Source organism: Pseudopodoces humilis, chromosome 15 (genome assembly GCF_049639895.1).
Source record: "Pseudopodoces humilis isolate 2021_Gansu_Grassland_sample_001 chromosome 15, ASM4963989v1, whole genome shotgun sequence".
Lineage (NCBI taxonomy): Eukaryota > Metazoa > Chordata > Aves > Passeriformes > Paridae > Pseudopodoces > Pseudopodoces humilis.
Window position 1 is genome coordinate 538,375 of NC_142214.1, and position 23,600 is coordinate 561,974.

At 49.8% G+C, this 23,600-nt stretch overlaps 1 protein-coding gene and 1 long non-coding RNA gene across 3 annotated transcripts in view; both read right to left on the reverse strand.

The window, feature by feature from the left end:
* Nucleotides 1-23,600, reverse strand: part of FGF13 (fibroblast growth factor 13) — a 190,762-nt gene that overhangs the window by 60,176 nt on the left and 106,986 nt on the right. The window lies entirely within an intron of this gene.
* On the reverse strand, nucleotides 20,259-21,706 carry LOC148183049 (uncharacterized). The gene is made up of 3 exons (XR_015773882.1): nucleotides 21,441-21,706; nucleotides 21,249-21,329; nucleotides 20,259-20,596 (listed from the first exon to the last, which is right to left on the reverse strand). It is a non-coding gene; the product is annotated as an uncharacterized LOC148183049 (long non-coding RNA).

The following is a 23,600-nucleotide window of genomic DNA, read 5'->3' on the forward strand; positions in this document are numbered from 1 at the left end:
GACAGGTGACACAAGGACAGGTGACACAGGGACAGGACAGGTGGCACAGGGACAGGTGACACAGGGACAGGTGACACAAGGACAGGTGACACAAGGACAGGTGACACAGGGACAGGTGACACAGGGACAGGTGACACAGGGACAGGTGACAGGGACAGGTGACACAGGGACAGGTGACACAGGGACAGGTGACACAAGGACAGGTGACACAAGGACAGGACAGGTGACACAGGGACAGGTGACACAGGGACAGGTGACACAGGGACAGGACAGGTGACACAAGGACAGGTGGCACAGGGACAGGTGACACAGGGACAGGTGACACAGGGACAGGACAGGTGACACAGGGACAGGTGACACAGGGACAGGTGGCACAGGGACAGGTGACACAGGGACAGGTGACACAGGGACAGGTGGCACAGGGACAGGTGACACAGGGACAGGACAGGTGACACAGGGACAGGTGACACAGGGACAGGTGACACAGGGACAGGACAGGTGACACAGGGACAGGTGACACAAGGACAGGTGACACAGGGACAGGACAGGTGACACAGGGACAGGTGACACAGGGACAGGTGGCACAGGGACAGGTGACAGGGACAGGTGACACAGGGACAGGTGACACAGGGACAGGTGACACAAGGACAGGTGACAGGGACAGGTGACACAGGGACAGGTGACACAGGGACAGGTGACACAGGGACAGGACAGGTGACACAAGGACAGGTGACACAGGGACAGGACAGGTGACACAAGGACAGGTGGCACAGGGACAGGTGACACAAGGACAGGTGACACAGGGACAGGTGACACAGGGACAGGTGACACAGGGACAGGTGACACAGGGACAGGACAGGTGACACAAGGACAGGTGACAGGGACAGGTGACACAGGGACAGGTGACACAGGGACAGGACAGGTGGCACTGGGGGAGTCACCTGGCCGCTGGAGAACTCAGATTTCCTGTGCAGGGAGCAGGAATGGTTTGGGATGGCAGTGCCACTGCCCAGTGCCACCTGTCCCCCCCAGCCACGTGCAAACTCAGCTCTCCAGGAGAGCTCTGCCCCAGCAGGCATCCACAGGCACCCCAACACACACAGCACTGCTCCTAAAAGTGCCTTCATTTATGATAATTAAATAAACCAGCTCTAATAAAATAATGATTTCTCTATTTACCAAAGTAAAGTAATGGGTTGAAAGTAATTTAATTTGACACAAATCTGGGGTTGGGTTTTATCCTTCAGATTTTGTTCTTAATTTCTCCTGATATTTTATAACACTGTGAATCACATTTGAAATTATTTTATTTTCCTGTGATGACACATGAAAATAAACTATGGAAAATTTGACCTCAGCCCTGGACAGAAAAGGAGGAGCAGAATTCCCCCAATCTTTGATGAAGAAGACCCTGCACTGTTTGGCAAGTCAGCCTCAAATTCCCTGTACACATTGCAGTAAAAGCAAAACACTGCAACTGGATTCAGACCACATTTACACCTGGGAGCTCCTGCTGTGCAGATCCAGAACTGGAACTGCATTTGTAGGGGAATAAATGAAATGGATTTCACCCTTACCCCACTATCCAGACTCTCACCACCAGCCACAGATGTTAATGCCTCCAAGAAGTTTCACCTAAGCACAAAGGGGAATATTTTTGTCCCAAAGTTCCGTTCCACTGCCAGGATGCTGCAGGAAACCCTCCTGGAGGAGAGTGAGTGAGGATGATGAGCAGAGGAAATGGGTGTTTGTGTGCCAGTGGCACCCACCAGGCCTTCATCATCACTGGATGCACATCCCAGCCCTGTGCTCACAGCCTGGCTCCTGCTGGGGCACTGAGCACACAGGACAGAGTTTGTTAGCAGGAGCTGCTCCAGCAGACAAGAGAACTGTCACCACTTGTTTTACAGACATTATTTTGGGCTGCTCATTAGGGAAGACACTCCCATGATTCAAGCACTCAGAAAAATCTCAATAAAGCATTTGCCACTAGAGGAGGCTATTCCATAAATCATTTTCCAGTGACACACCTGTTCCACCAAAATCTCAGTGGAGTTTCTGCAAAATCACCACTACAGCTTTCCAGCTATTCCTACTGAGCTTTCCTTTGAAATCAGGAAATTCCCCAATAACTGTCTTTGTACTTATTCTTGAGCCAAAGAAAAAATAAGTTCACAAAACCCATGTAGTTCCTAACCTGGATAATTTCTGTCTCTTTTAGCATGACAGTGTTTTTGCAGCAGAAAGGGAAAATGCAGGTGAATAAATTGGGGGCTTTCAGAGGCTCTGCTAATCTGTAAATACAATAATCCTAGGCAAAGAAACTTAAAACGGATGAATTATCAATGTGGCCCTATCATCATCCATTAATTTTCCTATCTTTTTTTTCCAAGTGTTTTGAGCACCTGAACCTCATCTTCAGACCATCAGACTCCAGGTGACCAGATTGAGGATTCATTCCCTTAAGAACTGTGCACTTGGATTATTGCTCCAAGTCTGAACAGAACCAAATCTTAGAACATCCCAATTCTCTAAGAAACAGATTTGCCCTTTCCAGTCCAGCCTAGGTATAAACTGGTATTAAGGGAAACAGGGCAGGTAATGCTACTGGACAAATCCTGAGCTCATAAAACATCTGTGCTTGTGGTCCCAGAAACAGCTGCCTGCTCTCTGTGCACAGAACAAGCACATCCAGAGGAGATCAGGGAGAAAGGTTTGTTCACAATTCCACTTTTTGATGCTTCCATCACAGGCTCCTGCACTCAGTGGAATCTTCTGTGCTGTTCCTCTGGCTCCCAACTGATAAACTCCAAATCTGTATCACTGAACATTCCCACCTGCACTTCCTGGGCAAAGAAGCAGTTGTTAAAAAAAAAAAAAAAGTAATTTAACCTACTTACAATTTTTTAATTAAGAGCTGTGTGTCTACATTCTCAGCTACAGAGGTGAGAGCTCCAACTCCACATCTCAGCATTAGAGGGAGTGCTGCTCCTGTTTAATTCTCTTGCAAAGCCAAGGAGGAAAGTTGGAAGCACAGCTTTGGTGAACAACACCCCAGCATTCAGTCAGCAGCATTGGAAAAAGGAGCAAGAAAAACCCCCAGGAATGTATTCCATGCTCTGCAATGAACCCACAGCACAGCAGAATAAAAATCTGGCTCCTCTCCTCCTGTCAGGAATCAGCATTGCTGCTCTAAGCAGCCCAGCAGCACCTGAAAGGAGATTCACACTCAGGTACCTTGGAGATCCAAAAGGATTTGTCAGCCTTTAAAGCAGTTAAAGTTATATTGATGGGCTTGGAGAAATCCACCAGGCACAGGCAGGAGACAGGAGTGAGCCACAGGACCCTGGGCACCCCAAAATCAAGGGCAGGTGGCTGCAGTGGCATCCTGCTCCTGGGGGCCAGGGAGGAGCCAGGCAGGCAGGGAGAAGCCCCTGTGCAGCACAGCTTGAGCCAGTTCCCCTGTGCAGCTCCCCAGTGCAGTTCCCAGTTCCCCAGTGCAGTTCCCAGTTCCCCAGTGCAGTTCCCAGTTCCCAGTTCCCCAGTGCAGTTCCCAGTTCCCAGTTCCCCTGTGCAGCTCCCAGTTCCCAGTTCCCCAGTGCAGTTCCCAGTTCCCAGTTCCCCAGTGCAGTTCCCAGTTCCCCAGTGCAGTTCCCAGTTCCCAGTTCCCCAGTGCAGTTCCCAGTTCCCCAGTGCAGTTCCCAGATCCCCACTGCGGTTCCCAGTTCCCCAGCGCAGTTCCCAGTTCCCCAGTTCCCAGTTCCCAGTTCCCCAGTGCAGCTCCCAGTTCCCCAGTGCAGTTCCCAGTTCCCCAGTGCAGTTCCCAGTTCCCCAGTGCAGTTCCCAGTTCCCAGTTCCCAGTTCCCCAGTGCAGTTCCCAGTTCCCCAGTGCAGCTCCCAGTTCCCCAGTGCAGTTCCCAGTTCCCCAGTGCAGTTCCCAGTTCCCCAGTGCAGTTCCCAGTTCCCAGTTCCCAGTTCCCCAGTGCAGTTCCCAGTTCCCCAGTGCAGTTCCCAGTTCCCAGTTCCCAGTTCCCCAGTGCAGTTCCCAGTTCCCAGTTCCCCAGTGCAGCTCCCAGTTCCCCAGTGCAGTTCCCAGTTCCCCAGTGCAGTTCCCAGTTCCCCAGTGCAGTTCCCAGTTCCCCAGTGCAGTTCCCAGTTCCCCAGTGCAGTTCCCAGTTCCCCAGTGCAGTTCCCAGTTCCCCAGTGCAGCTCCCCTGGGCTGTCCCTGTCACTGCTGGAGCTGTGACCAGCTCCAGCCACGAGCTGACTCCTGTCAGCAGCACCAACTTCAGTGTCCCTGTTACTCTGCTGTCAGCTCCAGCACGTTAACAGCAAGAGGATTTATCTCCTCAGTTATTGGAGCAAAGGTGCTCCTCCAGGTGACATTTCTAAGATTTCTCTGTACCTGGAAGCAAGAAGGGAATGGGGTAAATGTTAACTGACTCTTGATGGACGCTAAGTGCTATCACAGATGCCCACTGGATTTCTAAGCTGGTTATTCTGCAGCTCCTTATGCTTTTGCATCAATCACTTTCCTATATATGTTTGACTCAATACACAGTGCTGACATGTTTTCCCAATTCTTTTCAACTTTAAGCCAGAGAACTGATGAAAATAAAGGTGAAAGGCAGATTACTATTTAGCTCTTGTTATGTCAATCTTAACAGTCTTCTAATAAATGAACGTCAAGAAAATAGTTATTACTGATTTTTAAGCAGTGGCTGTGCCTGCAAGAAAGCCTGGCTTCATTGAACTCGACAGAGAAGAGATCTGGGATAGAGGAGGAGGAGCTGGTTCACTCTGGATTGTCCATGGTGGCCAGACATGGCTGTGGGAGCTGCAGCCCATGGGGACAGGGACAGGGACACCCACGGGGACAGGGACACCCATGGGGACACCCATGGGGACAGGGACACCCACGGGGACAGGGACACCCACGGGGACAGGGACACCCATGGGGACACCCATGGGGACAGGGACACCCAGCCACGCAGGGCCCCTCTGCACCCCCATCAGCTGGCACTTTGCAGCCCTGTGGAAGGGGTTAGGGTGATCAGAGTGCCAGGGGATCAGAGTGCCAGGGTGCCAGGGGATCAGGGTGATCAGGGGATCAGGGTGATCAGGGGATCAGGGTGATCAGGGTGATCAGGGTGATCAGGGGATCAGGGGATCAGGGTGATCAGGGGATCAGGGTGATCAGGGGATCAGGGTGATCAGGGGATCAGGGTGATCAGGGGATCAGGGTGATCAGGGGATCAGGGTGATCAGAGTGATCAGGGTGATCAGGGTGATCAGGGGATCAGGGTGATCAGAGTGACCAGGGTGATCAGGGTGATCAGGGTGATCAGGGTGATCAGGGGATCAGGGTGATCAGGGTGATCAGGGTGATCAGGGGATCAGGGTGATCAGGGGATCAGGGTGATCAGGGTGATCAGGGTGATCAGGGGATCAGGGGATCAGGGTGATCAGGGGATCAGGATGATCAGGGGATCAGGGTGCCAGGGGATCAGGGTGCCAGGGTGATCAGGGTGATCAGGGTGATCAGAGTGACCAGGGTGATCAGGGTGATCAGGGGATCATGTGCCAGTGCTGCCCCATCCTCCTGCCTGTGCCACTGCTGGGATCAGATTTCAGCTGTCCAGTGAAACTCGAGAGACAAAAATAAAACAACAGCCTCTTTTATGCTCCACTCCATGTTCTGCTGTGTTCTCCCAATCAATCTATGAAGCACCCAGTGTTTGTTTTTATCCCTGGCTGCAATTAAACCTACAGGAAACATGATAAACACAACCTTCCCATGGGGATTATTGCTCTGCAAGCCACTGACTAACCACCAGATAAAACACCTCAATGACACCAGCATCAATTTTTCAGAAAGCAAGACTAAGACGAGTGTCTTACAGTAATAATGTTAATTACACTGGGTGGATAAAATGAGAAAAACACCCAGAGAATTCAGTGAGGGCTGCTGAGATCTGTAATGCTGAAATAGCCAAATGCAATTCAAAGACTCACTCTTTAGTCATCGGCAGTCCTGCAGCTCCACTGTAGGACACAAAGACCGGAGCCAGTGCACTGTGACAAGGGAACAGATTTCTGCTTTGCTCTGCAGCTGACAAGCCTTCATCTGTGGGATGGCTGACATTTAATGAGGTTTTTTTATACAGACTTGGCAACACCGGGCAGATGACTGCAACAATCAGTAGCCATTTCCTAAAGCAGTTCTTTATCCCAGCAGGTGCTATAGGGTGTTCAGACCAAGAGAAGTGAAATGTGAACAGACAGGTGGGATGCTGAGGTGTACCTGAGCAGCCAGGTGTGTTTGTGTGAGGCTCCCCGGGGCTGTGGGGGTGGGACAGCCCCAGCACCCTGCTCATTCCCCCTGCAGTGAGCAGTGCCTGGGCAGGGAGCACAGCAAGCCCCGGGCACCCGGGCCAAGCCCCCGTTTTGGGACCCCAGACTGGCTCTGGGCAGGCTCTGCAGGGAGGGAGGGACAGCAAGCCCGGGGACAGAGGCAGCAGTGCCAGCCCTGCAGGGCAGGCAGCATCTCCTGCCCCAGCACTCGCTCTCCTGCTGCACTGCTGCTCTTGCCGGGCTCCTGCAGCTCCCCCTGCACCGCCAGGGCCACCACAGGGCATCGGCCACCTTCACCTGCCCCGGCAGGGACAGCGCTCACCTGGCCACACACAGCACCTGCCACTCCTGCAGGAACCTTCAGAGGGAAAAGAAACACTCACCAGCCAACAGAGAGTGGCAGCAGCGTGATCTGTGTGGCCCCAGAGATGGGCCAGAGGAGAGAACTGCTTCATCATCTCCATCACATCTGCTCGTTTCACTCTGCAAGTGGTGGCACGAAGGGAAGCACTGGAAGTTTTACAAAATAAATACTCCCACAGCTGTCACCAGCTTCTAGGCACCCAGCTAAAACGAGGCATTTGTTTTCAAATTGCACATTACGGCTTGGAAGGGATGAAATGATCATCTTCATCATCAAATGCTTCAGTATTTGTAATATGGTAACATCCAGGAGCCACAACCGGGTCCACAAACTGAATCTGCAAGGGATGGAGGCAGACATCCTGCTCTGAGCAGATAATCAGCTTTAAACTGACAAATTATTGTTTCTGCCATCAATAACCTGATTTAAATTGTGGATGGAAACACAAACAACAAGAGACAAAGCCCTGGATCAGGCTGCACTGCTCTGCCTTTGCCTGCTGGAGCCTTACAATTAATGAATTCACTCCACTGGAAGAAATGTGTATCTAGCCTCAGCTGAAGGAGGGAGGATTTTGTGGTTTTGCTGAGTCTCCCTGTGTCTTGTCTCTTTTTTACCACTTTGGAGCACCCAGAGTAGCAAAGGTGTGATGGGCCAGTTCACAAGACATTTCAAAACATGGGCAGACAAAAAAAATTAATGTAAAAGAAAATCCACCTTTTTTTTTTTTTCCTTTTGGCAAATTGAAGTATCTGCTAATTTAATTTCGGGTGAAATTTGGTTCTTTGTAAAGACTGATTTTTTTTATTTTCTTTTTTTTTTTGAGCAGCTGGAAATGGTGTTCAGTGGGTAAATTGGAATGAAAGGTGTCAATTTACAGGCATTTTCCCCCAAGATTTCTTCTCAAATTAACATTTGACCAAAATCAGGAAGAGGTGATTGAATGTTTGAGTTTCCTCAAGCCTTGTGCCCAGGTGCCCAAAGATGACACAACAGAAAGGAATGAAGGGTTTGAGTGCCATGGACAGTGCAGGAGGGGCTGGGGCAGGACTGGCTGCCAGGGACCCGGGACAAGAGCTGCTGGAACATGTCACAGAGAGCACTGGAGCTGCTGGAACATGTCACAGTGAGCACTGGAGCTGCTGGAACGTGTCACAGTGAGCACTGGAGCTGCTGGAACGTGTCACAGTGAGCACTGGAGCTGCTGGAACGTGTCACAGTGAGCACTGGAGCTGCTGGAACGTGTCACAGTGAGCACTGGGGCTGCTGGAATGTGTCACAGTGAGCACTGGAGCTGCTGGAATGTGTCACAGTGAGCACTGGGGCTGCTGGAACGTGTCACAGTGAGCACTGGAGCTGCTGGAACATGTCACAGAGAGCACTGGAGCTGCTGGAACGTGTCACAGAGAGCACTGGAGCTGCTGGAACATGTCACAGAGAGCACTGGAGCTGCTGGAACATGTCACAGAGAGCACTGGAGCTGCTGGAACATGTCACAGTGAGCACTGGAGCTGCTGGAACGTGTCACAGTGAGCACTGGAGCTGCTGGAACGTGTCACAGTGAGCACTGGAGCTGCTGGAACGTGTCACAGTGAGCACTGGGGCTGCTGGAATGTGTCACAGTGAGCACTGGGGCTGCTGGAATGTGTCACAGTGAGCACTGGAGCTGCTGGAACGTGTCACAGTGAGCACTGGAGCTGCTGGAACGTGTCACAGAGAGCACTGGAGCTGCTGGAACATGTCACAGTGAGCACTGGGGCTGCTGGAATGTGTCACAGTGAGCACTGGAGCTGCTGGAACATGTCACAGTGAGCACTGGGGCTCTCCCACAGGCTGCTGCCCCTGGCACCCAGGGAAACCCACCTGGGATGGAAAATCCTGTTTTTGTTGTTGCCCCAGGGCAGTGGAGCTGAGGCTGCTGCTGGAGGGTGGGCAGGCCATGAGCAGCTGCCCTTAGAGATCAGGAAGAACACCCTTTGCACTGGGCAGGAAAAATCAATCAAATGTGGAAGAGACACTGAGAAAACTCCTGTTCCAGCCACTACAGCAGCACCCTTTTAACAAGAGGGAGAATGCAGAGATATCCAAAGGGATGGACAAGACGTGCAATTGTTCCTCCACGTGAGCCACGGCTCCTGTGCACCCTGCCATCCCAGCAGCCAGATCAGATCCCGTGTGCTGCCCTGTGTCCCCAGCTCTGTCCCTCAGCAGTCTGCCAGCTGCAAACCACAAAGTTCCAGGATTTATCAGGGTGCCAAAAGGAGCTCTGGCTCCGTGCCTGAGCTCGGCTGCTGAGCAACACCAGGAGCAGGGACAGAAAAGCTCCCCAGTGCTCCCAGCAGGAATTCCCGTCCCTTGGCACACCAACAGCGGGAGAAACGCACCCAGGGCCACCACAGGTGGGAGAATTCTCCTGCAGATTCTCAGGGATGGGGCAGAAAGTTGTGTGTACTTGCCAGATCTGTGATTAACAACAACCCTTGGTTTTTGATTTTTTCATCTTGCCTGCCCTGGCACCCCTCACCGTGCCACTGTGCCTCAGTTTCTCCCAGCCAGAACACGCAGACTGAGCTCAGCAATCACACTCCAGAGTAATCCACTTCCCAACGGATTTCAAACTATGGCTACATCTATTCCACATTTCCTGCTCCCCAAGCCTTGTCAGAATTCACCAGGCAGCACACACAGAACACTGCACTGGATATTCTGCTTAGTTCTGCTTTATTTCCACTAACCCCAAGCACTGAACCAACTGCCAGCCTTGCCATGTATCTTCCTAACAAAACCAAATGATGCTTTCTGTTCAGCCAAACCTTCCCAGCACAAGGGAACTGCAGGGAAAGGTCTGGAGCCTGCCATGGTTTGTATCTGCAAGTCTGAAGCTGCCCACAGGAACAGCCTTTGACATAACAGATGGAGCTTTACAGCCAAAACAACCTGATCTCCATCACAATGTCTGTGACAGTCAAGTGAAAAACTCAGAGCTGAGATTACAAACCAGTCATGGCACAGTAACAAGTTTCCATTTGCTCATAGATCCAAGGTTCCTAGAAAATAAGGAGCAATGCAGTGAATTAATTCTGTTTCCTTTGAATTTAAATTGGATGCCATCCTTTCACTTAAAAATTCCTGTGCTTCAGTAACATTCATACAAAAATAGACGATGCATATTTACTATTATTTTCTTGGTTCAGCTTTTCTTAATGCTGCATTATAGAGCAGACTTGTCACAGCACTTAGCACAGGTCACAGATTTAACTCCAGGAGAGCAAAGCAGATGTGTCTGTCTGCAAACCTGGTACTGGTGGGATAATTCAGCAACCAGCAGCTCAGAGACGTGTGAGAACTGGAGTATTACCCAAAGGGCTCCACCTGCCCCTCATGTGATGGCTCTCGGCTGCTAACAACAGAAGTTCAGATTTATTCCTTATTTCAAACACTGAACAGCACAACAGGTCTGAGCTGTTCCCTCAGCTCTGACCTGCACCCAGCACCTCAACACCACAACCATATTCAAAACAACCAGGACTCTCATTTTCAAGCACAACCTTTTTCTACCTACAAAGGACTACGTTAACATCTAACAGCCAGGTATCAGGGGATTTTCTGCAAGGTTTATTTCTATCAGGAATTAACAGCAAATAAAGGAATTACTACAGCAGGTAGAAATGGAAACCCACTTACCCTAAACACTAAAAAGAAAAGTACATGCATTTTTCAGTAGATACCTCCTCTTCCTTTCTCTGCCAACTCTATCTGATACTATGAGAGTGGTTTAAATACTAAAACATCTGAATGTGAATCCCTGCCAAAAGCTAGCTGCAATTAATCTACAACTAGATATTTTGATCACTGGCACTTCCATGGAGACACAGACAGCAGAAGCCCAAGAACATCCCCAGCTATCCCCACATGAACTGCAGTTTCTAGAAGTTCCAGTTCAATTCAATATCTTTAACCGTGTGTTTACAGAAAAAAAATGAACTTTGCATAAAACTTCAGAAAACCAACACCCAGCCTCAGATTGTCAGTGTTAAATATAAAGTGTCAGAGCTGGAGTCTGGGAGGAACTGAATGAAAACTCCATCACCATTTTTAATCCCAGAGCCATTGGTGTGTCAGCAGCAGGAGCACAGTGACACCAGCTGAGGCAGCCCCAGAGCCCAGGCAGTGCTGCAGGCACAATCACAGCCCAGGTCTCTCCTGTGCTCCTGAGCTCTGCTCTGTCACCAGATGCTGAATCAGAGCCCTCCTAAGGACATCTGCCTTCACTCTGTGCATGGTCTGCATCAGCAAGCATGGAGAGTTTCCTTACTGAAAACTCTACATATTCCCAGTGCCAGGAAGGTACCTTTGAGTCATGTTGGTAAATCCTTGTCTAACAGCTGTGGAGGGAAGCTGACAGATCAGCCCGAGGGGATCTCTGGCGAGCAGCACTCCCAGGCAGATCATGTACAGTGAAACTCAGATGTAAGGAGCGATCACATCACGGTGCCAGGCTGCATCCTGCCTGCCCACAACATCTGGAGATCAGGGTTAGCCCAGGCAGAGTGCCTGTGGGGCAGCCCTGGCTGCAGGAGCCAGCAGCACCCAGGGCAGCACTGCAGCAGGGAACACAGACCCTGCCTGAGAGACACCTCAAACCCTGCCTGAGAGACACCTCAAACCCTGCCTGAGAGACACCTCAAACCCTGCCTGAGAGACACCTCAAACCCTGCCTGAGAGACACCTCAAACCCTGCCTGAGAGACACCTCAAACCCTGCCTGAGAGACACCTCAAACCCTGCCTGAGAGAGACACCTCAAACCCTGCCTGAGAGACACCTCAAACCCTGCCTGAGAGACACCTCAAACCCTGCCTGAGAGACACCTCAAACCCTGCCTGAGAGAGACACCTCAAACCCTGCCTGAGAGAGACACCAACCCTGCCTGAGAGAGACACCAACCCTGCCTGAGAGAGACATCTCCACCCTTCCTTGAGAGAGACACCTCCACCTCCAACCCTGCCTGGAGAGAGGCACCTGCACCCAGCCCTGACACTCCAGGACGGGCTGGGACCTCATCTGCAGCTGCTGCCACAAGAGCTTTCACTCCCTTTGCCAGCTGCCCTGCCAGCCAGGCACACTCAGTCCTAATGCCAATGCCCTGGCTCTTACACCGAGCACAAAACCCAACTGCTCCCTTCTGCTGTCCTCCTGCATCTCCAAGGATCAGTGCATCTCCAGAATGGCTCTCAAGTATCTGTGGCCAGCACTTGGACAGCTTTCCTCCTGTGCTGTGTCTGTCACACAGAGCTCATGGTCCTGCAAAAGGACTGAGAGATAAAACCTTCCCAAACAGAACACAAACTCACAGCAGGTCATGCCAAAAACCTCTGATGTATAGCAAGCCTAATCTTCCTGAATAATTGTTTTCCTTCCCATCCCACACTGCTGTATTTTTCTCTATTTTAATTTATTTTAATAAAACATACGTTTGTTTGGAAACAACATATATTATTGAGCTGTTTCTGGTTTAGGAAACAGAATCATTAACATGATACAGCACACAAGTGCATCCCTAGCTCGTGTTATTTTCTGCTTTGTCAGTTTGACTCAGTCTGTTTTAAATTGCACGAGCTATTTTAACGTCCTTTTTTGCAATTCAAATCTGCGTTCTGTAAGTATAACTGAAAAGATAACAGTTCATTTTCAGTCTTGCACTCAAATCTGTTGAAGGAGGCTCTAGCTGTTATTTAAACTCTCTTTTTGATTGTATTAATTTTAAAACAAATTTGTTTTTAAAAGCTAGTCAGCAAAAAGAGGTGAGGCTTGGTTTGGAGCTCTTTGCTGGCCTGGAGGCAGGCAGGTGCCAGGAGGAGCAGGGAGGTGGATGATGCTCCAGAGTGGATCCAGACCGGAGCTGAGAGAGCAGAACTGCCCCAAGCTGAGCCAGAGCAGCCCCTGAACCACCACCCTCACAGCCTCTCCCAGCTCTCCTTCCTCCCCTGGCCACATCTGACACAAGTTTATCCATGAATAGTTCCAAAGGGAAACATCTCAGCTTTCCCTCACGTCTCTCACACATCCCACAGAGCTGCACCAAGGTGGGAGCAGAACAAAACCAGCTCCCTCCTTGCACACATTTCTCCTCCTTTGGCTGAAGCCTTGGCTCAGCTCCTGAATCACAGAGAATTTTCCCCCAGTTTAAACTCATAACTGTAGAAGAAATTTGTAGTTTGTATATATAAAATTGCCTTGGGATATATTAATTTTCCTGACTCTGCACAACACGTTAGAAAATGTCTCCACGTTTGGTGCTGCAGGGCCAGCGAGAGCTGATGGCAGGGACCTGATATAACAAATTCCTAAATAATGCTGCTGAGGCAGGGCCAGGGAGAGAGCCTGGGCAGGGGAGAGCCTGGGGTGGGCAGGGCTGGTCACTCCATGGCTGGGCAGGGCTGGTCACTCTGCAGGACAGTGCTGGTCACTCCATGGCTGGGCAGGGCTGGTCACTCCATGGCTGGGCAGGGCTGGTCACTCTGCAGGACAGTGCTGGTCACTCTGCAGGACAGTGCTGGTCACTCCATGGCTGGGCAGTGCTGGTCACTCTGCAGGACAGTGCTGGTCACTCTGCAGGACAGTGCTGGTCACTCTGCAGGACAGTGCTGGTCACTCCATGGCTGGACAGTGCTGGTCACTCCATGGCTGGACAGTGCTGGTCACTCCATGGCTGGACAGTGCTGGTCACTCCATGGCTGGACAGTGCTGGTCACTCCATGGCTGGACAGTGCTGGTCACTCCATGGCCAGGCCATGGCAGTGAGGGGTGCCAGGGCTCTGCCCACCAGCAGGGTCCATCCCTGGCCCTGGCTCACTGCCACACTCCTGTGCCTGGTGCCCCAGTTTGATTTATCAGCCTCAGCAATTAGACAGGTCCATGTTCATCAGCCCAATTAGACAGGTCCATGTTCATCAGCCCAATTAGACAGGTCCATATTCATCAGCCCAATTAGACAGGTCCATGTTCATCAGCCCATCAGCAATTAGAACTGCTGCAGCTCGTTAAGGGCAGCAGCCCAGTGCCCGTGGCCAGGCTGGGCTCCCGAGGGTCCCTGGATCAGATCACAGCCAGGGAACGTCCCCTGAGCCTCACCCTGCTCCTCACACCTCTGTCCCTGCAGGGCTCTCAGCTCTGGGAAAAGCTCTCAAGCAAATCCAACCTGGTAGCCCAAAGTGCTCCATGGAAATGCCTTCACTGGTGCAGACTGCAGAGGCAGAAAGGCAGGGCAAGCTTTAGTGATTATGGGACCATGCTGGACTCTGGGTTACTGTGCTTTAGATCATGGTGAAAACATGGATAATTGGGAAGGTTTAAAAATACCTGCAGTGCCTGGGCTCCCAAGGCACCGTGCACACAGAAAGCTTTCATGTCAGGGTGCCCATCAGACATGCACAAGGCTTTATGAAACAAAGTTTGCTCTGGAGTTCTGAAGCCATAAGAATATAATTAGCAGAAAAAGAGGGTCTGAGGAAAGCTGCTTGGGCATTCATGTATTCCAAGTGATGTGTGCTTTGAGAGCCCCAGCAGGCAGTGAGGGTGCTGAGCCCAGCCCAGAGCTCCAGAGCCACCCTGGCTGCTCCATCCCACTGCCCTTACCTGCACCTGCAGCTACACCAGCTCCATTTCTCAGAGAGAGGAGGGTCCTGCTCTGCAGAGCTTGTCCATAAGAAGATGTATGTTACCAGCAGAGGAAGAGAACAGCTGCTGAACTATTGATTTTTAATTAATGCTCGTTTTTCAATTACTTGTCTTTTAATTAAATTGCTATGTTGGAATGCTGGAGCATCCCTAGAGGTTAGTACATTCCTCTGTGTCTTCTACCTTGAATGTTTTATTCTTAAAGGAAAGTTGCAGACCTTAGAACACCTGTGGGATTTCAGAATGTAACCCAGATTTTGGTGGGTATGCACTGCAGGAAAATGCAGAGGATCATTACTGGGCCAAGGTCTCTTTCTGACACTGCAACAAGAGCTGCTGATCTTCTACCAGAGCCTGAGAACAGACAGAAAATGATGCTTTAACTGACCCTCCTGTGAGTTTATGGCAGAGAAATAACATCATTTATCGACTGAGATTGTCATATTTTGGGTAGGAATGAAACAGCTTTTATTATATGACACAACACTATCCCATGGACAGATATTGCCATAATCCAATCATAGCAAAGCCAGACACCACCAGCCCTTCTCTTCACTGTCCAGCTCGGAATATATTCACTTTTAACTAGCAGCACCCAGTCTTTCCTGACCTCAGCTGTGGAGCAGGCTCTGCCACCTGAGCTCACCCTTCCAGAACCTTCCTCTGATTGCACACAGGGTACCAGCCTGAGAGCTGTGCTATTTCCTTCTGCCACAAGGAAGCACAGAATGATCCTCACTGCCACCCTCAGCTGAGAACCAGATCATGTCAGGAAAGGCGACAAAGTCTTGCCAGGAGGGAGGAAATACTGAAAAAAGGGCATTTACTGCATTCCTTAGGTAGGAAATGGGCAATGGCTTTTAGGAGAAGCAGCATCTTTCAGTGAGTTAAAAATGCTTCCTTTTCCTGCAAACCATGTCTGGCCTCTTATCCACTGGTGTTACAACAGCATTAATATTATGCTATGAATGTATTGGAAAACCTAAATCAGATAAAGCCATCATAGTGAGACATTTAAAACAAGAGGAAAAATAAAAGAAATGAAGATTTAAGAAGAGGAGGCAGAAGAAAGAAGAAGAGCTTTTTTCTCAAGCAAGAATCCCACAGATTCCCACTTCCCCCTCTCCTGAGCCCTGCTCCTTGGCTCCTTGCACCAGTCCCCTGCAGCTCAGCCCAGCCAGACACTGCTGTGAAGATCATTCTCTCTGCTAAGGGCCAGTCCCAGGAGAGCTCTGCTCCAAAACCTGGGCTCTGGGCATCTCTCTGGAGATCCTCTGGCAGCTCCCTCACTTCTGCTCTGAATTACATCACAATTGAAATTTCCACCTGCTATCAGTGGGGAAAAAATCTGCCAGTCTTGTGCCAGTGGGCTCCAAACCCACCAAATCCACCAATATTCCCTCCAAGAGTGGGTTTTGGGTTTGTTTGAGATCTCTGAACCTCTGAGCCATTTCTGCCCACCATGAGAGGTGCACTTCTCCCTGGAGCCTGTCCTCTGCCTGTCCATCCCCAGCACGGGGTCCAGAGTCCTCTGCTCTCCCCCTTCAGCCCCAGCTCAATATCCCATCTCCCCTCCTTGCCTTTGCTGCTCAACAGGCCATTTCTCTCCAGAAACTCCTCATTTCCCCTGACTCAGCCTGCTGCAGCATCTCAGCTCTCATTTACTATGGAGTTCTTTACTCGTAAGCTTATTATCTTCCATTTATCTGCACTGAGCTGTGCTGCCCTATTACAGCCCAGGTACTCAAAATTAATCCCCATCATGTATCAGATTAAATTGTTTCTCATTATCTGCTTGACTCTCAATTCAGTACCATTTGTAAAACGAAAACCTACTTTTCCATAGTATTAATCAAGACCTTTTTTTTTTCTGACAAAGCCACTGCATCACAATCTGAATAATCTAAACCAGTTCAAGTAATATTTCTCCTGCCAGCCAAACTTGAATGTTCCCATATTTTTCTTTTCCCTTCCTTTTGAAATCTCTCTCTGTAATCAGCCATTTGAAACACAAATTTAATGTATTTCTTGCACATTTCTCTAACTTGTGTTGTCTCCTCATAGCTGAAGTGATCTCAGTGATCAATATTTTACACAATCAGATCAATCACGGCATCTGCAGCTGTTTTAGGAGACCTGATAAAACAATTTCCTACTGTTTGTTTTAAATGGATTAACAAGGCAGTTTCCTTACTGCTTGGTGGTCCACAGTCAGAGAGCACAGTTACAACCTCAGAGAAAGGACAATTCTCAGGTTATAGGTCAGACAAGAGCCAAGTCTGAGGAGACACGAGGGGAAAGCCTGATGCTACCTCTGCTCTCTGACTCCAGAACTTACAGGAGCGTTCTCAAAGGATTAATTTTATACTCCTGATTGCCACTCCCTCCACTGTATTTATCCACTTGTAAAGCAGAGAAGGGGAGAAATAAAAAAAGACACCTACTTGAAATTTAATTTAAAGCTGGCTTTGTTCCAGAACAGAACAGAACAGCCTTGGTTTATTGTGCCCCAGGTATCAAAAGCACTTCAGGCTGGATGAAGGGCAGGTGTGTCCATCCACACCTGAGCAGGGGGGGCTCTCACGGACACCCCACACTTCCAGAGCATCACCTGTGCCAGCAGAACACTGCAGACAAACAAATGGATGGAAACCCACTGACAACAGCTTCCCGAACTTGGGTTCATGAATTAACTGGAAATAACTCTCTGCTGGGTCCCAGATATTTTTGCAGTGAGGTTCATCCCACACCAGGGCTCAGGGGAGGTGTCCCAGGGCTGGTCCCAAGGCTGCCCCATTCCTGCCCCATGGGTGGGATGTCTGAGATATTCCTGCTCCTGCTCCCCTCCTTCCCACAGAGCTGCTGCACCCTCTGCCCTGGACAGGTGCCCTGCTGCTGGAGCTGACACAGCTGAGGAAGTTCCTTTCCACAAAACTCCCCACAAATCAATATTCCATCGACACACCTTGCTGTTCTATGCGTACTTTAAGGAAAATCTGCTGTTGTTTAAAAATACCCAAACCTACTCTGCCTAGAAAACCCAATGACAAGGTGGGTAAGACAAAGAAAATTGTAAGGTAAGTGAAGATGATTGCATCAGTGGTTTTTCAGAGAAATGTTGTCTTTGGAGAGGAAAGCAGACCACCAAGAAGGTGGTGCCTGTTGAAGATGAAATGACTTGCAGAGAGATGTGTTTGGGTCAAGACACGGATCTGTTCACCCCTGGGCAGCAGCCAGGCCCGTGGTGTGGCAGGATGGATCTGTGCAGGGCCAGGAGCTCAGGGTGGGTCCCCCTGGGCCATCCTGTGCCTCTGGAGCCCCAGCAGCTGAGCCCAGCCCCAGGGGCTGCTGCAGGAGCTCCACTGCTCCCAACGCCCTTCTGCCCCCAGCCTGCCCAGAAACAGCTCCTGCAGGAGGGGAGGGATGGACACAACTGCCCTGCAACACCAGCTGAAGCCCCTGCTGCCTCTCCAAGGTGCTGAGGCCTTGGGGACATCCCACGGGGCTCAGAGGGGACGCTGGCCTCCAGCCCAGCCCCTCGCAGGGTCACACCGCGGGAGGAGCCGCTCCAAAACACAAAAACCTGGCCAAGGACTTACAAAGAAAAATGTCAGCAAGTGTCCATCTCAACATCATCCTCTTGGAAACAAGCTGACTTTAAAAGCTGGCAATAAAACTACCAAAAAAACCCAACTCCAAACCACTAAAAAAGACCTGGCAGGAGTGCTGGCTTTGGGTTTTTTTTATGATGTCCTTTTGAGACATTAGCTTTTAAAAGGCACCTTTTCAATTCTGTTGAGACAGTACAAATTCTGCTGCAGGAGAGATCACATCAATAACAAATTGCCACAGTGCTGCCCTGTGATTTTACTGTCTCCTGGATGAACAACCACACTCATGTTTTCATTTGCTTGTGCAAATTAAAGAACCTACCATAAATACACCTGATCAGACATCAACTGGCAGCATTCTACAGAAGTCAATGTACTCCACTAAATATACATCTCTAATTATATTTAATTAAATGCACATAAAATATATAAATATACATAAGGATATGAAAATCTAACTGTGTGACTGGCATGAAATAATGCCATGATGTTGTGACTGGCATGAAATAATGCCACGATGTACGGGTATGTCCAGGGCTGGGGTTGTGGGGTCAGACGCAGCTCTGTGCTTTGTAGGCAGCTGGGAGCTCAGCTCAGGGCTCTGATCCCCTCAGGTGAGGCAGAACCACCCACAGGAGCACCCCTCGCTCCTCTGGCAGGGCTGGCATAGAAACAGTGATGTCACCTAAAGTCCAGCTGAGCTACTTGCCTGCTTTTCTCTGGAGATCTCTCTTCCTCTCAGGTAACCTCTCCCACTGTGAGGTGTCCATCCAGGCTTCCAGCTCCTCCCTAACACAGCATCCTTCTAACCCTGGAGCTCAGGGAACTCCCTGCTTCAGTTTTGGATCTCACCTGCAGCCAAGTTCATCCAAAAGCAGGAGCTCACCTGTCCACACCAGCACCTTCTCCACCACGCTCCTTGCAGCCTTTCTTCCCCATCACCAGACTCACCTTCTCCCACCTGCACCTCTCCTTCTGGGTGCCACAAAGCTTTCGAGTCCACAAACTGCCCTCTCCTCCTTGGTGCCCTTCACACCCGCTCTCCTGTCATTTTCTGTCACTCTGTTCAACTCATCTTCCCTCCTGGTGATCATTCTGTATCCTACTGACTGTACATGTCACTGCACACATCATGAAATGCACTGCATCAACTTCTTCTCAGTTAAAACAGTAATTTCCTAAACATGCTCCTTTGTTACTTGTACAGAGACCAGCAAGATTTTTCACTACTTTTATATTTATCTAATTTAATATCCAAGTGATTAGAGAAAACACTTACTTGCATTTGGCAGCTCAAATCCCATTGAAATTTCTGCTCTCTGCTGGTTTTACAGCATATTTAATCTACATTTACCATAAAAAGGCCAGCCCCATGAACTGCACTGGATTCATGCTGACAGCTCATCATTAGAAGGGAAGATCTTATGTGAAGCATAAACATTTCCTACTAACAACATCTGAGAAGCACTAGCAGTATCTGAGGTCAGTTCTGCCACTTGTCTGAAATGAGAGTGATTTTGCTTACCAGAGCTGAGAGCAGCGAGAAAGCAAAACTTGGTCTTTAATTAGTGACTCTACCTGGCTGGGGCTGTAGAGGAAGAGAAACAGGGGCAGGCACCAATTAAGCAAAGGTGCACAATTGAAATTCACTCTGTATTTTTAACAACTCCTGCAATGAAGTGTTAATGTCACCTGTTGCAGAAATGCAAAACGCTGGGACTGTTGAGAGGAAAGGCACATTTAGGGGACAGACAGACTGACAGCACAGAGGTGCTCATGCTGCTGAAGCCTTTTCAGAGGATGGAGGAGTCAGCACCTCGTCCTGCAGTGCTTGCAGTGCTGAAGGAAAGCTGGCAAAGCCTCCAAAGCAGAGATGTCCATGAGCACAGGATGCACACTCCCTTCCTCCTGAGGCCACTTCCCAAGCTCCTGGCACTGGAGCCCTCCCTGCCTTTAATGACAGCCTCTGGCATCCTCCAGGGATGGCCAAGCCCCAGGCAGCTCTGTGGGCATGTCCTGCTCCTCTGGGGCACAGACACCTTCTCACTCTGCAGAGGAACCTCTGTGCCATCCTTCAGCCAAGGCAGGCTCCAGGCTGAGCCTCCAGGCTTCCCAGAGAGGCTGCAAGGAACACAGCTGAGGAATGAAGTGCACCTCTTCCACAAGGGCCGAGCACAAAAACCAGGGAGCAGAGTATTGTCACAAGAGGGAAAACCAAGGATAAGGAGAAAGATTTAGCTGTTACTTGGAATGTATTTATTAAGAAACCCAAACCTCCATCAGAGCAATTAAGGCAAAGCCACCTTGGGCCACCTCCTTTTTCTTCTGTGTAGGGCTCAAAACAATCAGGATGCTCGGGTATTTGTGCACATTATCCTGAGTCACCACTCTGCACTGGTGTTCTCACCTCTCCATGCCACAGGCCACACAAAACAAAGTCAAATCTGACTTAATGATGCTGGCACAGACTTGAAGAGTGGCCACAGGTTTTGGTTCTGTTGCAAGAGCTGAATTTGAGCAGGCAGAGTAGAACAGTGAGGACTGAGACAGCTGCACCAATAACCTTTCCAGGAGGGACTGTTGTGTAACCTGGAAATGTCAAGCGTGAAAGACAGCTGGTAACTAAAGACTCCTCGTGCAGTAAGTTGTGTTATTCCTGAGTTTTGCCTTCCTATATCAACATGCAGGAATTATTTAGTGCGCTTGAAAAATGTGGCAGACGGCTTCAGAGCAGGAATATCCAAGATGCCTGGAAAGGATTTCTCCTTGTTTCCCTGCTTTGTGTACAGGAGCTCGGCCGTGTGCTGGGCACGCTCTGCAGCTCAGAACCTCACAGGTTTATGTGCCTTCTAATCTCTAGGCTTTATGTACATCTTTATAATCTGTTCTTCAGAGAAAGAAGATCAATCTGCCTGTTTTCAAACACATGGCAGAAAGAATCTAACACCAGGAACAACACCCTGCAAATACCTGTTAATCCTCCCCGAGCACCACTGCTGGCAGGGAACCTTTCAGTCCTGCAGGACAAGGGCTGCCTCAGAAGAAGATGTACAAATATTCTGCACTGTCCTACAAAAGCTGGAGCTTTTTAAGCACATAAGCAAAGTCAAAGCAGTGGCACACAGCAGGAAAATTCTGTAGATAGACACCAGTGGGCAAAAAACCTGACTATGAAACAGTGTGAGCAATGCCTTTTCCCCAAACAGTGAGATACTACTGAAAAGGCTGAAAATAACTTTACCTAAGTGTTCCGTGAAAATTCTGGCCTTTTGCAGTCTTGGTGCTCACAGGGGTCTGGGTAAAGCTTCTTCAGCTTCTTCAGCTTTCAGGTGAGAACATTTGAAGGAGAACAAGAAGTACAAATGTTCACCACAAGTGAACTGCTCATGCAGGCAGAAGGGAACAGTAATGCACATTACTGCACTGCGCTCACCGCAGACGCGACGGAAAATCCTGCACTGCTGTGAAAATCCTTCAGCTTGCTTCAGAAAACATCCCCAGCCCCGTCAGAGCAGGATCCAGAGCAAGGAGAGTGAGGGGAAAGCACACCTTGAGGGAGCTCAGGGAGAGCAGGCTGAGCTCCTTTCCCAGCCTCGCAGGGCAGGAGGAGCCTGCCGGACCCTGCTGAACTCTGCTGTTTTCTCAGCAGCTGCTGAAAGCCAAGACTGCTGATGGATGAAGAGCAGAAACCCCTGAGGTAGGTGTGGGCTGAGCTAACCCTGGAACTGGAAACCACAGACAATTACCTCTGTGAGCTAATTACCCCCGAGGTGGGCAATTCCAGGGCACAGGGCAGGGGATCTCTGCAGATCTCCACAGACCTGCCTCGGTCCTCCTGTGCCTGATTGCCCTGGGCAGCTCTCCAGGGACAGCTGGAAACTTTCATTCCTCATTTACAGACCCAGCCTAAGCCAGGACATCAGGGAAGATCTGTCAGGACCCCAACCCAAAGGCACTGCACGTTGGAACACCACAGACAGTACCACTGCTGAAGGTCCCTGCAAGAACCACAATGGGCTGTGTAGATGAGAAACATCCAAAGAAATCCCTCTTTATTAATAAAGAACTACCTCTCCTTGCTTCAAATGAGGACAGATTGAAGAATGAAGTCTGATGCTTTCTCAGGAGAGTCATGGGATGGAAAAGCAGCAAGACAAAGGCCTTCCCCCATACAAGGAACACTCTTTGAAGATCTCAGACTCCTTTAAAGATGAGAAAAGAGTATCAGGGTGACTCATTTGGTCTAAATGTCCTACTTCAGCTATGCTAAGTGCCAGATACTGTCTCCATAGTGAATATTTACTTTGAGAGTAGAACGAAATAGCAAAAGGCACAGGTAAAAGATTTCTCTCCAAGGGTGCACAGGTAGGTAAGGGATAGCATTTCTTTTTGGGTTGCCATGACCTGTTCAGGGGTAAGGCCAGATCCAGTCTGAGAATTAAAAATTATTATCTTGAAATAAAAGTTCTACAATTGCTCCTAATGCCATTACTTAGACTTTTCTGATACTACAGACTACAGATTTGGCTAACAATTGCTCTATTCACATTTACAGCTGCACCTTTGGATTTTACCAGCAGGAAAACGCAGCTCAATAAACCACTTCATCATTATCTAGCTTTATTATTGACATTTTATCTTCATTTCCTCCTGCCACATTATTCTTAGATCTGAGTCTGAGGGACAGCCCGAGGTGTGCAGGCTGTTCCTGCTCTGGGATGGGGTGTGCAGGCTGTTCCTGCTCTGGGATGGGGTGTGCAGGCTGTTCCTGCTCTGGGATGGGGTGTGCAGGCTGTTCCTGCAGTGAGATGGGGTGTGCAGGCTGTTCCTGCTCTGGGATGGGGTGTGCAGGCTGTTCCTGCAGTGAGATGGGGTGTGCAGGCTGTTCCTGCTCTGGGATGGGGTGTGCAGGCTGTTCCTGCAGTGAGATGGAGTGTGCAGGCTGTTCCTGCTCTGGGATGGGGTGTGCAGGCTGTTCCTGCTCTGGGATGGGGTGTGCAGGCTGTTCCTGCAGTGAGATGGGGTGTGCAGGCTGTTCCTGCTCTGGGATGGGGTGTGCAGGCTGTTCCTGCTCTGGGATGGGGTGTGCAGGCTGTTCCTGCTCTGGGATGGGGTGTGCTCACACACCTGGCTCTCCCCACACCCTCCCAAAGATCATGGTTAACTACTCAGTGCTCCAGTGATTCAGATTCTCCTGTCACTGCTACTCTTCCTGATGAGATGTCCAAGCAGTTTGGAGAATCCAATCCTTCTCTTCCCTGTTTCTAATGGGAAACATTAAATGTCTCTGCTGCTCAGGACTCCTGTGATGACTTGCACGTTCAATCATCAATCCTTGTGGCAATAAGGACCACACTGACTGCTGAGGGAGGACGGAAAGAAGAAATCAAACTAAGCCAAATGAAGGGGATCTGATCTCATCTGCAGACAAGTAAATATTGAGGAAATCTTGGATTTTGGTGGAATTACTCTGGATTTTCACTGTCTCAGCCTGAACCTGAGCCAGGCCCAGCCCGTGTGCAGGTAAGCTCATTAAATACCTCCCAACCCCTGAGACTCTGCTGGGAGCACTCGTGTTTAAAGTTAATGTTGT